This window comes from Gopherus flavomarginatus, chromosome 5 (assembly GCF_025201925.1).
Source record: "Gopherus flavomarginatus isolate rGopFla2 chromosome 5, rGopFla2.mat.asm, whole genome shotgun sequence".
NCBI lineage: Eukaryota > Metazoa > Chordata > Testudines > Testudinidae > Gopherus > Gopherus flavomarginatus.
In genome coordinates, this window is record NC_066621.1 from 94,600,043 (window position 1) to 94,618,011 (window position 17,969).

General features: G+C 50.3%; 1 protein-coding gene and 1 long non-coding RNA gene across 4 annotated transcripts in view; both read left to right on the forward strand.

Annotated features, from left to right (window-relative positions):
* The first annotated feature begins 10,975 nt into the window (after positions 1–10,975).
* On the forward strand, positions 10,976–14,617 carry LOC127052703 (uncharacterized). Of its 2 annotated transcripts, XR_007774872.1 has the most exons (3): positions 10,976–11,868; positions 12,526–13,874; positions 14,414–14,617. It is a non-coding gene; the product is annotated as an uncharacterized LOC127052703 (long non-coding RNA). The 2 variants fall into 2 exon arrangements; XR_007774871.1 differs by lacking the exon at positions 10,976–11,868 and having other exon boundaries at positions 11,884–13,874.
* A 2,497-nt stretch (positions 14,618–17,114) lies between these two features.
* Positions 17,115–17,969, forward strand: part of RBM25 (RNA binding motif protein 25) — a 38,348-nt gene continuing 37,493 nt past the window's right edge. For both annotated transcript variants that reach the window (XM_050956580.1, XM_050956581.1), the window contains exon 1: positions 17,115–17,286. The gene's annotated coding sequence lies outside the window, so the exon portion shown is untranslated. The remainder of the gene's footprint in view (positions 17,287–17,969) is intronic.

The following is a 17,969-nucleotide window of genomic DNA, read 5'->3' on the forward strand; positions in this document are numbered from 1 at the left end:
GGCGAAGGCTCCAACTTCCCGCTCGGCACCGGCCCGGCACCCTAGCCGGCACCGCTCCCTCTCACCGAGGAGCAAAAAGCACAGGGCTCCTGCGGTGCCTGCAACTGCACCACAGTCAGAGCGTGCCTCAAAACCTGACTGCCCGGCACCGTCATCCGCCGCGGCACCGAGCGTCATCGCACCGTCGACTCCGGCCCCTCAGAGACCGTTGAGTCCGGTGCCCTTCAGCTTCCCAGTGAGGACAGGGGTCGAGCTTGTCGCGCCCTCCACGCCGGAGACCTTCTCAGCGGCACGCGACATCATCGCATTGACAGAGCCCGAGCTGCCCCAACCCCCGGCACCGCCGGTGCGGGTTATCCAATCACTGGGCAAGCCCGCCATGGTACGGCCGCATTCGCTGGGTACTACCGGGCATCGGTCCCGTTCCAAATCGAGGGACCACTCCCAGCGTCGCCGCTCGAGATCTAGACGCCGCTCACAGTCCCGGGACCGCTACCTGCGGCACCGTTCGTACTTGCGGCACCGTTCAAGATCCTGGTCACCGTCGTACTACTCTCGGCACCGGTCTAGATCGCGGCACCGACGTTCCTACCGCAGCCGATCCCGGCACGGCAGTGGACGGCACCGGTCGACCTCCCGGCACCAAGCCGGTAGCAGGTCCCGGTCTAGATCGCGGTACCGCCATGACTCCCGGTACCGTTCACCAGCACCGCGCAGCGACGTCGGGATGCGCAGAGGCCTGCCACAGTCATCGGCGGCTCCTCCATGGCCTTCGAGGCACTCGTCCGCTTCTTCCCATATGGACAGCGCCTCTTACGGGGGTTCGGATGTTCACGCCCGCACGGACCAGGGTCCACCTCAATGGTCCTTTTGGACGCCCTGGGCATACCACCAAGCCCAGGGTGAACCTTCAGGACAAGCTCGCTCCAACCCATCGGAGCGTCGTGCACCAGAGGCCACAATCAGTCGCCCCCCCCCCCCAGGTATGGAGGAAGACCCCACGGATACCCTGGTGCAGCAGGATGCCCGGGAAACGGAGGCCCCTCTGGACGAGGCTTCCGTGCAAGAACCACTCCTCCCTGGAGTGTCTTCGTCCTCGTCCCCGGATGAGGCGGTAGCGGGCACATCTTCATCAGGGCCCCCGCCGATTGATCTCCGGGCACATCAGGACCTGCTGAGGCGAGTTGCCCAGAACATAAACCTTTCTGTAGAGGAAGTCCCGGAAGTAGAGGACCCGGTAGTAAGCATCCTCTCGGCGGAGGCACCGACCAGGGTAGCCCTCCCCTTCATTAAGTCGATCCAGGCGAAGGCGGACACCATCTGGCAGTCTCCGGCCTCCATTCCACCCACTGCCCGCGGCGTGGAAAGGAAGTATATGGTACCATCCAAGGGGTATGAGTACTTCTACGTACACCCTGCTCCCTGCTCCTTGGTGGTACAATCAGTCAACGAGCGGGAACGCCACGGCCAACAGGCTCCTGCACCAAAATCCAGGGAAGCCAGGCGCATGGACTTGCTGGGCAGTAAAATTTATTCTGCTGGAGGCCTTCAGCTCCGTGTGGCGAACCAGCAGGCCCTCCTGAGCCGTTACAGCCACAACACCTGGGAGGCTGTCGGCAAATTTACAGAGCTGCTCCCCCAGGACTCACGCCAGGAATTTTCATCTCTCCTGGAAGAGGGCACGAGGGTCGCCAGGACCTCGCTACAGGCATCCTTAGATGCTGCAGATTCAGCAGCGAGGACTCTGGCGTCGGGCGTAGCCATGAGCCGTATATTGTGGCTGCAGTCTTCCGGACTACCGCCGGAGCTACAATACACGAACCAGGACCTGCCATTCGACGGGCAGGGCCTCTTCTCTGAAAAGACAGATCCCAGGCTACAGAGCCTGAAGGATAATCGGGTCATCATGCGTTCACTGGGAATGCACACGCCCCAGACTCAGAGAAGGCCATTCCGCCCCTACCATCAGCGCACTTACCTCCCGCCTCGCCCCAGACAAGATTTCAACCGGAGGCGAGGCCGGCCAAATCGTAGATGGCAGTCAGGTCCTCAAAGGGGTAACACTTCTGGGTCCGAAAAGCCACCGCAGGGACCCAAGGTGAACTTTTGAAGGTGCGCCCGAGAGCAGCTTACCAATCCCCTCTCTGGATCCACTTCATTTCCTCAACCGCCTCCGCCACTTCCTACCGTCATGGTCCCAGCTGACTTCGGATCGTTGGGTCCTGAGCACGGTGCAGTTTGGTTACCATCTTCAGTTTGTTTCTCCACCCCCCTCCCATCCTCCCTCCTCGTCCCTCTTCAGGGACCCCTCTCACGAGCAACTTATCGTCCAGGAGGTTCGCAAACTCCTGTCCATTGGGGCTATAGAGGAGGTGCCAAGGGAGCTAAGGGGCAAGGGGTTTTATTCCCGGTACTTCTTAATCCCCAAGTCAAAAGGGGGCCTACGACCCATCCTGGACCTGCGAGGCCTGAACAAATTCATCAAAAAGTTCAAGTTCCGCATGGTAACCTTAGGAACCATCATTCCTTCCCTGGATCCCGGAGATTGGTACGCCGCTCTCGACATGAAGGATGCGTACTTCCACATTGCGATCTTCCCCCCGCACAGACGGTATCTCCGTTTTGTGGTGAATCAGGACCACTACCAGTTCACGGTCCTCCCCTTTGGGCTCTCCTCGGCCCCCCGAGTATTCACCAAGTGTATGGCGGTCGTCGCTGCTGCCCTGCGATGTCGTCGTATCCATGTCTTCCCTTACCTCGACAACTGGCTCATTCAAGGCACGTCGGAAGAGCAGGTGACCGGGCACATCACCATCATCACGGAGCTGTTTGCGAGCCTAGGCCTGACCATCAATCCGGACAAGTCCACTCTGGTGCCTACGCGGACCATAGAATTCATAGGGGCAGTGCTGGACTCCAACCTCGCGACGGCCAGCCTCCCCCGGCACCGATTCCAAGCCATAGTGTCCATGGTCACAAGCCTGCGGGCCTTCCCGACCACATCTGCTCGAACGTGCCTCGCTCTCCTGGGGCACATGGCCGCATGCACCTTCGTCACCAGACATGCAAGACTCCGCATGCGCCCGTTGCAGACCTGGCTCGCGTCGGTCTATCGACCAGGCAGGGATGCCATAGACACAATCGTAACGATTCCACCGAATGTTCTAGGCTCCCTAGACTGGTGGACAACGCCCTCCCAAGTGTGTGCGGGCCTAACGTTTCACGCCCCACAGCCCTCAGTGTCCCTGACAACGGACGCATCTTCGCTGGGCTGGGGTGCGCACCTGGGGACCCTGCGTACACAGGGTCTGTGGTCACAGAGAGAGTTGACTCTTCACATCAATGTGCAGGAGCTACGGGCCGTTCGCCTAGCATGCCATACATTCCAATGCCATTTGCACGGTCGTTGTGTTGCGGTATTCACGGACAACACAACGGCCATGTATTACATCAACAAGCAGGGCGGGACCTGGTCCTCCCCGCTGTGTCAGGAAGCAATACGTCTGTGGGACTTTTGCATAGCCCACTCTATTCATCTAGTGGCCTCCTTTCTCCCGGGAGTGCAGAACACCCTTGCGGATCACCTGAGCAGATCCTTTCTGTCCCACGAATGGTCCATCCATCCAGACGTCCTCTATGTCATTTTCCAGAGGTGGGGGTTTCCCCAGATAGACCTGTTCGCCTCCAGATCGAACAGGAAATGCCAGGTGTTCTGCTCTCTACAGGGTCGCTCCCCGGGCTCCCTGTCAGACGCGTTCCTCATACCGTGGACGGGTCGTCTTTGCTACGCCTTTCCACCCTTCCCTCTCTTCCATCGAGTCCTGATCAAGGTCCGGAGAGACAAGGCCTGCCTCATCCTGATCGCTCTGGCGTGGCCGCGGCAGCCTTGGTACACCATGCTGCTCGATCTGTCCCTGGCGAATCCGATTGCCCTACCTCTTTGGCCGGACCTGATCACGCAGGACTTCGGCAGGATGCGCCATCCGAATCTACAGTCCCTCCATCTGTCTGCATGGCTCCTGGCTGGTTAAGCCAGTCCGAGTTGCACTCTTCCGATGCAGTACAACAAGTGTTGTTGGGCAGCAGGAAGCCTTCCACGCGTTCAACCTACCTAGCGAAATGGAAACGCTTCTGCTGCTGGTGCAGTCAGCACGGCCACGACCCACTCGCCGTGCTAGTCCCCACCATCTTGGACTACGTGTGGTCTCTCAAGCAGCAGGGCTTGGCGATCTCCTGTCTACGCGTCCACCTCGCGGCTATATCCACTTTCCACCCAGGCGAGGCTGGCAAGTCTGTATTTTCTCACCCAATGGTGTCAAGATTTATCAAGGGCCTGGAGCGACTCTACCCTCAGGTCAAACGGCCTACCCCTACTTGGGACCTGAACCTGGTTCTAAGCAGGCTCATGGCGCCCCCCTTCGAACCCTTAGCCACATGCTCGCTGCTGTACCTATCCTGGAAGGTGGCCTTCCTAGTCGCTATTACGTCGGCCCGGCGAGTCTCGGAGCTTCGGGCTCTGACCGTGGACCCTCCGTATACGGTGTTCCATAAGGACAAGGTACAGCTGCGACCGCACCCGGCGTTCCTCCCTAAGGTCGTCTCCGCCTTCCATATTAACCAAGACGTCTTCCTGCCAGTCTTTTACCCAAAGCCGTATTCATCCCGAAGAGAGCAACAGCTCCACTCCTTGGACGTCCGAAGAGCTCTCGCGTTCTACATTGAGAGAACTGAACCCTTCCGCCGTTCACCACAATTGTTTGTGGCAGTAGCGGAACGCATGAGAGGCATGGCAATCTCCTCCCAGCGTATCGCATCCTGAGTCACGTCCTGCATCAGGACATGTTACGACTTGGCCAGTGTGCCTACGGGACCCCTTACCGCCCATTCTACCAGGGCTCAGGCTTCCTCGGCCGCGTTTTTGGCTCATGTCCCCGTACAGGAAATCTGCCGTGCGGCCACATGGTCTTCTGTGCACACCTTCGCATCACACTATGCGCTGGTACAGCAAGCTAGAGACGATGCCGCTTTTGGCGCAGCGGTTTTACAGTCCGCAACGTCTCACTCCAACCCCACCGCCTAGGTAAGGCTTGGTAATCACCTAATTGGAATGGATATGAGCAAGCACTTGAAGAAGAAAAGACGGTTACTCACCTTTGTAACTGTTGTTCTTCGAGATGTGTTGCTCATATCCATTCCACACCCGCCCTCCTTCCCCACTGTTAGAGTAGCCGGCAAGAAGGAACTGAGGAGTGGGCGGGCTAGCAGGGGTATATATCAGGCGCCATACCGGCGCCACTCCAGGGGGCGACCTGCTGGCCCACCGAGTGTTGCTAGGGTAAAAAGTCTCCGACGAACGTGCACGCAGCGCGCGCACACCTAATTGGAATGGATATGAGCAACACATCTCGAAGAACAACAGTTACAAAGGTGAGTAACCATCTTTTTCCTCACTCGTACTCGTAATCACTCGTTGAAAGAGCTCCCTCACCCCCACCCCACTGCTTCTCAGGTTGGGTTACCACAGTTTTCACATGGGAGTTACACTCAGAAGTGTGTGTGCTGCTACTGGGCTTTTCACTAAGTCCCTGGGGTCTGGGTTTTTCCTCCCACTCCTCTCTCAGAGCCAGGAGGATACAGCCTTTTCTGCTGATACACTGTCTTAGCATTGCACATACTTTCAGGATCCTCACTGATGACTCAGTAACACACACACAAGCCTGCTCTCCCACTCTAGCAGCAAAGCTGAAGCGGAAATCGGCACGAGTTCAGATGGGACCCTATCTCTGGTGGCAGGTCAAGAAGTGGAGAAAACTGGCAGCTTGCCCCGCCTTCTTTTCATTTCCAGTACTGGATGGGGGGAAGCAATTTATGACTCATTTTCCACCACCACTTCAGTATCTTGAGATCTTGCAAATAATTAGGTCCTCTAGAAGATGGAGAAACTTTTCTAGATTTGATTTTGACAAAGAGGGAGGAACTGGTTGAGAATTTGAAAGTGGAAGGAAGCTTGGGGGAAAGAGATCATGAAATGATAGAGTTCATGATTCTAAGGAATGGTAGGAAGAAAAACAGCACAATAAAGATAATGGATTTCAAGAAGGCAGACTTCAGCAAACTCGGAGTTGGTAGGTAAGATGCCATGGGAAGCAAATGTAAGGGGGAAAAGAGTTCAAGAGAGCTGGCAGTTTTTCAAAGAGAAATCATTTAGGGTACAAGAGCAAAATATTCCACTGTGTAGGAAAGATAGGACATATGGAAAGAGACCAACCTGGCTTAACCAGGAGCTCTTCAATGATCTGAAACCCAAAAAAGAGTCCTAAAAAAAGCGGAAACTAGGTCAAATTACAAAGGATGCATATAAATAAACAACGCAAACATGTAGGAAAAAATTAGAAAGGCCAAGGCACAAAATGAGATTAAACTAGCTAGAGACATAAAAGTAACAAAAAAAATTCTACATATACTAGAAGCAAGAGGAAGACCAAGGACAGGGTAGGCCCATTACTCAGGGGTGGCGGGAAACAATAACAGGAAATAGTAGAAGTGCTAAATTACTTTTTTGCTTCAGTTTTCCCCAAAAAGTTTAGTAGTGCTTGGACATCTAACATAGTGAATGCCAGTGAAAATGAGGTAGGATAAGAGGCTAAAATAGGGAAAGAACAAGTTAAATAATACTTAGATAACTTAGATGTCTTCAAGTCACTAGGGCCTGATGAAATACATTCTAGAATACTCAGTGGCTCAGATATTTCCTCAGTCAGCTTCTTATCGATTATCTTTGAAAAGTCATGGAAAATGGGTGTGCTTCCAGCAGACCGGAAAAGGGCAAATACAGTGCCTATCTATAAAAAGTGGAATAAAAACAACCTGAAGAATTACAGACCAGTCGTCATAACTTCACTACCCTGAAAGATAATGGGGCAAATAATTAAGCAATCAATTTGCAGACACCCAGAAGATAGTAAGGTGATAAGTAACAGTCAGCATGGATTTGTCAAGAACAAATTGTGTCAAACCAACCTAATAGCTTTCTTTGACAGGGTAACAAGCCTTGTGAATGGGAGGGAGTAGATGTGATATATCTTGACTTTAGCAAGGCTTTTGATACTGATTCACATGACTTCATAAACAAACTAGGGAAATACAACCTAAATGGAGCTACTATAAGGTGAGTGCATAATTGGTTGGAAAACTGTTCCCAGAGAGTAGTTATCAGTGGTTCACAGTCAAGCTGTAAAGGCATATCAAGTACAGGGATCAGTTTGGGGTCTGGTTCTGTTCAATATCTTCATCAGTGATATAGATAATATGGCATAAAGAGTACACTCACAAAGTTTGTGGATGATATCACAAACTGTTTGCCAGAAGCTGGGAATGGGTGACGGGATGGATCACTTGATGATTATCTGTTCTATTCATTCTCTCTGGGGCACCTGGCATTGGCCACTGTCAGAAGACAGGATACTGGGCTATATGGAGCTTATGGTACCAAGATGGGAGGGGGTTGCAAGTGCTTTGGAGCATAGGATTAACATTCAAAATGATCTGGACCGGGGTGGGCAAACTATGGCCCATGGGCCACATCCGGCCCATAGGACCATCCTGCCTGGCCCCCAAGCTCCTGGACCGGGACGCTAGCCCCTGGCCCCTCCCCCACTGTCCCTCCTTCCCCGCAGCCTCAGCTCACTTCACTGCTGGTGCAATGCTCAGGGTGGCAGGGCTGGGAGCTCCTGGGGCAGCGCAGCTGCAGAGCATGGCCTGATCCAGTGCTCTGTGCTGTGTGATGGCGGCAGCATGGCCTGGCTCCAGCTGGGCAGCACAACTGTAGCCCCGCCAGCCACCGGTGCTCCAGGCAGCACAGTTAGGGGGCAGAGAGCAGAGGGGGTTGGATAGAGGGCAGGGGAATTTGGGGTGGTGGTCGGGGGGGAAACGGGGTTGAATGGGGGCAGAGGTCCTAGGGGGCAGTCAGAAAGGAGGTGGGGGTTGGATGGGGTTCCAGGGGCAGTCAGGGGATGGGGGGGTGGATGGGGCAGGGGTCCCAGAGGGGCCATCAGTGAACAGGAGGGGTTGGATGGGGCAGGAGTCCCGGGGAGGGCAGAGGCCTCCACCAGCCCCTCCCATAACCAGCCCTCCATACAATTTATGAAACCTGATGAAGCCCTCGGGGCAAAAAGTTTGGCCGCCCCTGATCTGGTCAAACTGGAGAAATGGTCTGAAGAAAATAGGATGAAATTCAGAACAGACAAATGCAAAGTATTCCACTTAGGAAGGAACACATACCAAATGGGAAATGACTGCCTAGGAAGGAATACTGCGGAAAGGGATCTGGGTACAGGCACCAACTTTTAAAAGTGCTGGGGAATGCTCAACCCCTGGCTCCACCCCAGGCCCTGCCCCCGCTCCACCCCTTCCCCCAAGGCCCCACCCACACCCCACCTCTTCCCACCCTCCCCCTTTGTGCCCAGTTCCACCCCTCCCCCGAGTGCACCGCATCCTCACTCCTCTCCTCCTCCTCCCCCTCAGCTTCCTGCAAACCGTGAAACAGCTGTTCATGGTGGGTGGGAGGCATGGGGGGAGGAAGGGGAAGGTGCTGATCTCCGGGGCCCGCCAGCAGGTGCAAGGCATGGGTGGATGAGGGAGAGCTGATAGGAGGGCTGCCGGTGGGTGCTCAGCACCCACCATTTTTTCCCTGTGGGTGCTCCAGCTCTGGAGCTGGCTTCTATGGAGTTGTCGCCTATGGATGTGGGGGTCAGAAGGAGTACTGCAGAAAGGGATCTGGGGGTCATAGTGAATCACAAACTAAATATGAGTCAACAGTATAACACTTGCAAAAAAAGCAAACATCATTGTGGGATGTTTTAGCTGTACTGCACGCTGATTAGGCCTCAACCTGAGTATTATGTCTGGTTCTGGGTGCCACATTTCAGGAAAGATGTAGACGAATTGGAGAAAGTTCAGAGAAGAGCAACAAAAATGATTGAGGGGCTAGAAAACATGACCTATGAGGGAAGATTGGATTTGTTTACTCTGAAGAAGAGAAGACTGAGAGGGGAAACGAGAACAGTTTTCAAGTACATAAAAGGTTGTTACGAAGAGGAGGGAGAGAAATTGTTCTCATTTACCACTGAGGATAGGACAAGAAGCAATAGGCTTAAATTGCAGCAAGGATGGTTTAGATAGGACATTAGGAAAAAGATCCTAGCTGTCAAGGAATTAAGCACTGGAATAAGTTGCCTAGGGAGGTTGTGGAATCTCCATCATTGGAGATTTTTAAGAGCAGGTTAGACAAACATGGTCTGGATAATACTTAGTGCTGCCATGAGAGCAGGGTACTGGACTAGAAGACCTCTCGAGATCCCTTCCAGTTCTATGATTCTATCCTAATGACCATCTGAGGAGCACTGGATGCAGTTCTCGCTGAGCCTGCCAATGTTTCTCAGTAGATTGGCTGCTGAAGAGTGATGGGAATGTTCTCAATAATGGACTCTTCCCTCTTTCTTTGTGTTTGTGGAGAACAAGAAACTCTTGCTAAGTGGTTGGGCCAACTCTGTTGCTGAGTTTTGGCAATCTGGTAACATGCATGTTACTAAAGTAACTAATATATCTTATCCATCTTCATGGTACTGGGCCTCTAATTTGTTCCCCCCTTTTTTTTAAAGCATCTTCAACACAAGCATTTCAAAAGATTTTACAAATCTGTATTAGTGTAGCCTAGGGTTGCCTGGTCGAAAAGGGACCCTGGCGGCTCTGGTCAGCACTGCTGACTGGGCCGTTAAAAGTTCTGTCAGCAGTGCTGCAGAGCTAAGGCAGGCTAGTCCCTACCTGTCCTGGCACTGTGCTGCACCCTGGAAGGTCCAGATTCTAGGCAGGGGGGCTACGGGGCTCCACGTGCTGCCCCTGCCCCAAGCACCAGCACCGCACTCCCATTGGCCGGAACCACAGCCATTGGGAGCTGGGGTGGGGCAGAGCCTGTGGGCAAGAGCAGCATGTGGTGCCTCCTGGGCCCCCTACCCCCGTGTAGGACCTGGACCTGCTGTATACTTCTGGGGTGCAGTGCAGAGCCAGGACAGGCAGAGAGCCTGCTTAGCCCCACTGCGCCACTGACCAGGAGCTGCCCAAGGTAAGCCCATGCCCCAACCCTCTGCCCCAGCCCTGAGACCCTCCCCAAATCCAGAGCCCCTCCTGCACCCCAACCCCTCATCCCCAGCCCAGAGCCTGCACCTCCAGCCCAGAGCCCATACCTCCTCACACCCCAACCCCCCGCCTCAACCCACAGCCCCCTCCCATATCCCGAATCCCTCAGCCCCCCAGGCTGGAGCCCCCTCCCACACCTTGAACCTCTCATTTCTGGCCCCACCCTGAAGCCCGCACCCCTAGTTAGAGCCCTCACCCCCTCCCACACCCCGACCCCCTGCCCCAGCCCAGTGAAAGTGAGAGAGGGTGTGGGAGAGTGAGTCACTGAGGGAGGGGAAATGTAGTGAGCAAGGTGCAGGGCATCAGGGAAGAGGCAGGACAGGACGCAGGGCCTTGGGGAAGGGGAGTGGCTAGGGTTTCAGTTTTGTGCGACTAGAAAGTTGGTAACCCTAGTTTAGCCTCAGTACCATCATGAGGTAGGCAAGTAGGTATTCCTCCCACTTTTCATATGAGAAAACTGAGGTACAGACAGGGTAAGTGATTTGCCCAGTGTCCCACAGGGAGGCTCCAGGAGAGCTGGGAAATACAATCCTGGTCTCCAAACTCCCAGTCCTGTGCCTTAACCACAGATCAATTTTTTCTCCTTGGTTTGCATAGAGAGATGGATTATCTTACCTTTGCACTTCATGTAGTGAACTTTAGTCACAATTTTACTTTGGAAGGACCATGATTACCCACTACTGGAAAGTGGCATGCTCTCCATCTTCAAAGTGGTGTTCACAAACACTTTCAGCATCCATGTCCATGAAAAGCCTACTCTCTCTTAAATGCAGGTAAGAAGTGCTCTGCTACTTGGCCTCCTTGGTTTGCTTATACACAAATATCATCCAGATGATACTGAAATGCATAAATGGGTTGGCTTCAGTGATGTTTAACTCACTATGATATCATCTGCATGATAACTGGAACTGTGTCAGGAGCCCATGTTGCAACACATATGAGACCTTAACAGTGTTCTTGATCATGCTCAAGCTTTGGATCTGTCCAAGACTTTAACACATTTCAGGGATGTTTTGGAAGCACGTCAGGTCACATCTATGCTACAAATAAGGAAATGCGCTTTAACTGTGTCAGCAGACAACTATATTGGAACTAGAATACCGCTCCTCCACCCCCAACCCTCCCAGTGATGTAGCTCTACATATAGCACAATGGAACCTAAGTCTGTTACGTACTGGTAAGCTCCGTGCATGTGCATCTGTGGTTTCTCCATTTCCCCCACCCCCACCAATCACAATTTGGTCTAGAGATTTACCAGAGAAGAGAATAAACAACTAGAAGAGTAGCATAATGATTAAATGTCTTATTGTTCCATTTCAAAATCCAATGGTAATCTGTTTGTAGTCCATTGTGTAGTTGATAGTCTGTAGAGATAGTGAATCAAATTTGTGGAAGAATATCAATATCAACTCCAGTTGCTGAGCCAAATGTCTTCAAATAGCAATTGGAAAATGTTTTGCAGCTGGATGTTAGGCACAGCATACACACGCAAGGGTGAAAGGGGAAACTTTCAAATCTCACAAGACTATTCACAGGAAAGCTAGGAATTATTATACCAGATGAGATCAATGGTCCTACTTAGTCCCATATCATGTTTCTGACAGTGGCCAGGACTTCATATTTCAGAGAATGATTTAAAATCCTTATGGTCAATGGACAACTCTGGCTGTACAGGTTAGTTGTGTGGATTAGAAAAAGTTGTATTGTTGCCTTTTAATTTTACTGGGCATCCCTTTGCTCTTCTACTATAGGAAAGATGGTAAATAGGGAAGCCTGATTTATCTTCTCTATACCGGTCATTATTTTAGATACCTCTATTACATTATCCAGTGTGGGCTTGGTCCTGCGCCCGGTGACTTCAGCGGTGCTGGATTCTGCACCAAAGTGGCTGGATTTAGGCTGTTACGTGACAGTCATTTTATAGTCATGCCTCAAGTGCTCTGGGTGCTGGCATGGCTGGAAACAGTTTGTTGCTGTTAGTGCTGGAAGAGGACTTTTGCTATTGTCAAGCTCCACACCCAAAATATATATATCCTCTTTTCATCCTGACTGCATGTTTGGTGACTGTGACCTTGAATCATCTTGTCTGACACTGAAAAAACTTCAGTTCTTTTATTTTCTCTTCATACCATCCATCTTCTTGCCATTACTATTTATGTCCAGTCTCTTACATGGCTAACTCCTGAAAGGGTATGAGCATCCATACAGAAAACAACTTTAAAAACATAAACAGACCTCATTTCCGTACTTGCCTGCTCTTGTAATATGGCGCTTCCCTCATTCTTCTGGCTATATTCAATCATTTTACTTTACTTTTTTTTTTCTTTTCAGAATCCAGATATTCTTGAATGAATAGGGTCTCCAAATATCAAATCCTCCATATTTGATGACCAACCTTCCACCTGTCCTGATTAGCTAGTTCCTGTTAGAACACTGATTTTTGGTAGTTGCCAAACTTCTTTAAAAGAATGTGTAGTTATGAAAAACCACTGTCAAATACCATAGTTAAAAACTAGTTTTATATTTTAATTTCAAGTGTTTTAACAAGTCTCTTAGAAGACTGAAAAGAATTAATTATAAAAAGCAGTGCAGATAAACTAACGTTAAATAATATTTTGGTGCTTATTGCTTATATGGTAAGATATACTGTGATGCAAATTTTAGACTATTCAAACTTGTAGTGAAAGAGGAATTATGGCAGGCTTGCTAGTATACACAGCAAGGAGAGTGTGGAATGACTGGAGCACATTCCCAGCTCTGCACTGACCTCCTGGGTGACCAAGGGCAAGTCATTTCTCTTTCTGCTTCAATGGCTTAATCTCATAAAAAGATGATAAAACTTCCCTACTTAACAAAAATGTTTTAAGTTTAAGGTTTAGTATTGAATATTAAGTGATGTATCCTTGCAGGGTGGGGCGGGGAGGCGGGGAAGGTATTATAAATGTACAAGGATTATTTCACCCATTTTACAGATGGGGAAATGGATGCACTAAATTTAAGGGATTTAGTCACCTGAATCCCTTAATTTAATTCAATTAAATTTGGACACAAAAGCATGGTGGGGCAGGTAAAGAGGAACAATACAACCATTGGTTGTGAGGGAGCTGTGCCACTAGGGAAGAATGGGAATGGGGTTAAATCAATGTAGACGTCGCAGGAGCTACAAAGGTAGCAACATTTTTGTCTTCTTGATCACCAATGCTCTATATCTTTAGAGCCCCCAATGCCTTCCCAAACCCTCTTTCACTGAGGGAAGCATTGGAAAGAATCTCTTCAAGGTGAACTGTGACAATTCCAAGACCTTCTGTCCCCTTCCTTGAAAACCAATGCGTAGGCTCTATTTGAAGAAAACAGACTGTAAACAGTTCATTATTGTTTGTTTATAATGTGTGTGAGAGAGTGCAATCTACCCTTTGATTGTTGACTGCAGCTTAGAAAAAACATAAGGATTCACCTATATTTCACCGAAACAAAGACTTTCCTTTAATTCAAGGATTTTAGAGTAAAGGACTTGAGTTCTAGTGCTGACTTTACATTTGGAAAATGTTACATTGCATATTTCAGAAACCACCTTAACTCTGCACTTTGTATAGCTGCCCACCATCTATATAACAGATAGTAGTATACTTATAACAACCACAATTTCAAAAATGGAATTAGAAATTCAATACATTCTGCAGGTAAGTTAACTCTCTTTTCTTTGATAACTAAGTAATGTACTAGGCTGTGTTGAGCAAAGTATTCTGGGACCTATAGCAAGTAAACATAAAGTGGATTGGGATAAACCGAATATGTGATTGGCATCTTGAAGGTGTGGTCTCTGACTCACAAAGGAAGGATGAATAGCCAACATATTCGGCTAGGTTTGAGAAAGATAATTTTTATAATATTGGAATAATGGGTGAGCAGGTGGATGTAGGAAGGAAGTGTTGCTGAACTCTATACTTGGACAATTTACATGGTTTCTTGATCGGAGAGACTAGTTGGGATGGGGGAGGGTGGAGTCTGGGGTCTAAATAATTAAGGTAAAGTAAAGAGCAATAGGCACATGTCTATAGCTAATAATGAATGGGTGAACTGGTGTCTGTGTAGATCAAAATACCAAAATACCATGGATTTCTTAATAAGGGTCAAAATGGGGATAAATTACAATTGTCTTGTGAATTATTAGTATCTCTGGAAGTGGTATTGTGAATTTTGATTTTAATTTTTTTTTCAGAAAGACTATAGTCTCAAAAGGAGTAAGCAACAAGCTGTGATCTGAGACCACAAGATGGGAGCCAGGAATTTAACGTTTTTCAGTCCTGCCTCTCTCTCTTCTTGTTTTCCCATCTGTAAAATGAAGATAAGATTTGTCTGCCTCACAGATCTACTGCATGGATAAATTAATGTTCATAAAACATTTTCTAATAGTGCTAGATACTGCAACTGTTACATTTGTATTTATTAGTAAGGCTGCAAGTCTGTCACAGAGGTCACAAATTCCGTGACTTTCTGGTATCTCTGAGACTTCTGCTGGGGCCAACCACATTGGCCACTGCTGGGGCAGTCTTGGTCCACTGCGGCCCCCACCCAGTACCAGCAGGGGTCCTGGGCCGCACACTGACACTTGCTCCACCAAGCACCAGTGGGGGTCCTGGGCCGTGGGCCACTGCCCCCTCTGCATCAGTGGAGGGTCTCAGGCTGTGCGCTGCTCCCCCTCGGCAGCACCCGTGGTGCCCTCAGGCCATCGCCCCCCACCCAAGAGCATCTGCAGCACCCCCGGACCACCCCTGCCCCAGAGGACCCAAGATTTAGTCAGGGGTATATAGTACAAGTCATGGATAGGTCACAGACCATGAATTTTTTTTTTACCCTCCATGACCTGTCCATGACTTTTACTAAAAATACCTGTGACTAAAACATAGCCTTATTTATTAATCATGGGGAAGTATAAATTGTAGCTAATCTATGTATTATCCTATTTAAATTAACAGCCTATAGTAAATAAATGTTACTTCTAAAAGAGTCAGGTATTCACAAAACAGTGTACTACTGCCAAAACTGTTCAGCCTTGTACATATGCAAATCTATAATTCTCTTTACTAATAATTTATACAAATCTAATGGGAACAGCTTAAAGGGAAATGGTGCGCTAGACTGTTGTTTTCACTGGCCTGCTGGCTGCTCAGGAGTATGTGTGAAACAAGTTAGTGGACTCAGTTTGGTATCTCATTGCTGAATGTTCCAACCTGCTGCCACAATTGACAGTCTTGTTAGCAGAAGACAAGGAGTAAATGTGCTGTCACAACTGAAATATTGTCTCAGCCTCTACAAGGCAGGCCAACAAAAACTGGCAGGCTCTCTGTGAAGGCTATTGTTCATCTAGAATATCTGGCAAATTTCTCCAGTTTTGTGTTTGTAACAAAATATATGAAATAGATTTCTTCATAGGACAGCAACTTTGCCCCAAGCATTACTCTCTTCATTACTTGTCTGTTATAGGTATTAACCTATACTCTCCTGAAAATTGTGTTGAAGCCTCCTTTCTCACTATTGCAACATTGAGTAAACTGACCACTACAAAGCAGCTGTAAATTTGTAGTGTGAGCACCCTCTGCTCTCTTTGACTTGAGGCACTAGTTGTATATACAACACTCGCTGTGAACGCTGCCCCCCTTGACTTGAAAGTGGGTGGACTGGATTGGCCATAGAATCATAGAACTGGAAGGGACCTTGAGAGATCATCTAGTCCAGTCCCCTGCACTCAAGGCAGGACTAAGTATTATCTAAACCACCCCAAGTGTTTGTCTAACCTGCCCTTAAAAATCCCCAATGATGGAGATTCCATGATCTCCCTAGGCAATTTATTTCAGTAATTAACCACTCTGACAGGAAGTTTTTCCTAATGTCCAACCTAAACTAAAGCTCTGGGTGAGGAACTCACAACCCAAGGTATACTCCCTTCTGCACTAACCAGTTGCACCACTGTAGGTGCTTGTTAGAAAATGCCTCCCTGCATTGGGTCAAACCTGGGTCAATTGCTTGGAAAGGAGCTATTCTCACCACTATACCACCAATGCATCCGTCTTTTGGCCATGATCCTGCAAAGACTTGTGCTTATCTTTATGTATTGTGTATATAATCCAATAAAAGCTTTAAAAAGAAATAGGGAGGTAGGTTATGCCTTTTTTGATTTATGTGACATGAGCTGAATTATTGTGTAAAACAGATTCTCAAATTTATGCTTACCGTGGCCCAGCTTTTAATGGTCTATACAAGACAAGCTCTTTCCTCCTCTTCATGCTCACAGGTAGAATCATAGAATATGTTCCACTAGCAATGTCATGTTATCTTCCTGGTAACTACAGTAATTGCCTACAGGGGAACATAGTCTGGGGAGGGGACAGCGTTTTGTATTTTTAAATGTAATTTTTGCGCTTTCGTTGCTGACAAGGGGCCAGGGAAGCCAGCGGCATGCGCCCTTCTCGCCCCGTGGGCCCCACCAGCAGTTGCTGCCGTGTGTTACACCAGTAGGTCCTGGATGGCTCATGGCAATGGGGCGACGCTGGCACCCGGCAGGCAGGGCGGAGGATAGGTGCGGCTATACTGAGCCGCGATGCGGGGAGGGGGACGCCAAAGCCCTGATGCTTTTGTGTTAGGCAGGTGAGACGCCAGCACCTCGCGGCCACTTGACCTCAAGATGGCGATTCTAGTAAGGGTCAATCAATTGGTTACCGCTCCTGGCTGCCCCCAGCAAAGATGGCGCCGGACGTCCCTTTTTTCCCTACGCCCTTCTAGCCCTCGACACTCTATGGTAAGACGCGCTTTGTGCCTCTGTGCACATAGCGCGGGCGTTCTGTCAGAACTCCCAGGGTGCCTCTATGATCGGACGGCGCGGTGCAGGCCGGGACGCTGGCGGAAGGGTGGCTCACGTGACCCCCAGGACAGCACGGCGGCGCGCCTGGTTCTGCGCGGTGTGTTCGCGGCCTAGAGGCCCCCAAGCCTGGCGGAGGCGGCGAGCGGGACAGGCCTGCCCCATCCCTGGCTGGCGCGTGCAGGAGAGGCTGAGGCGGTGCCCCGGACGCGGCTCCTGCCCCTCAGGGAAGGAGGGTGAGTCCCGGGGGCAGGTGGGGAGAGAAGCCGCCATCGGCGCCCAGCCGCCCGCCCGCCTAGGGAGGAGACGCGATTCCCCCCCCCCCCCTCCGGGTGCGCGAGGAAACCCCGCTCCTCATCCTGGGGAGAACCCGCCCCCTTCACCGAGGACCACGAGGGGGCTGCCCAGCGCCGGGGGTGGGGGCTAGTCTCGCACTGGGGTGTCCATCGGTGTATTCCCTCCCCACCCCGAGCAAGCGGCGAGTCTCTGCCCTATGAGAGGGGGAGGCGGGGACGCCTCCTTCGCTGAGGGGTGGGGGACACCTGCCGTCCTCTCGCTTGGAAACGCGGAGCGTAACCATCCATTCCCCCCCCCCCTCCATGGAGGGGGGGGCGTCTCTTCGTCCCCACTGCCTGGCCCTGTGTAGTGAGTGGTGTTAGCTACATGTTTCAGCGTAGGCTACTTAGCACATACTCTGGCCAAAACCCATGGTGTTTAAGAATATGCTAGTTGGCTGTGGATCCCACTAGGATAGATCAAGACTGACTAATTTGCTTTTTAAACTGTATTGGTTTTGATGATGTCTACACTGGTAAAATGTATTATGAGAGAACATTTTAACTACCATGATGTGAAATGTGATTTTGAAATGTGGGCAAGGACATTCATATTCAAAAATATCTTAGCTGGCTGTAATTAA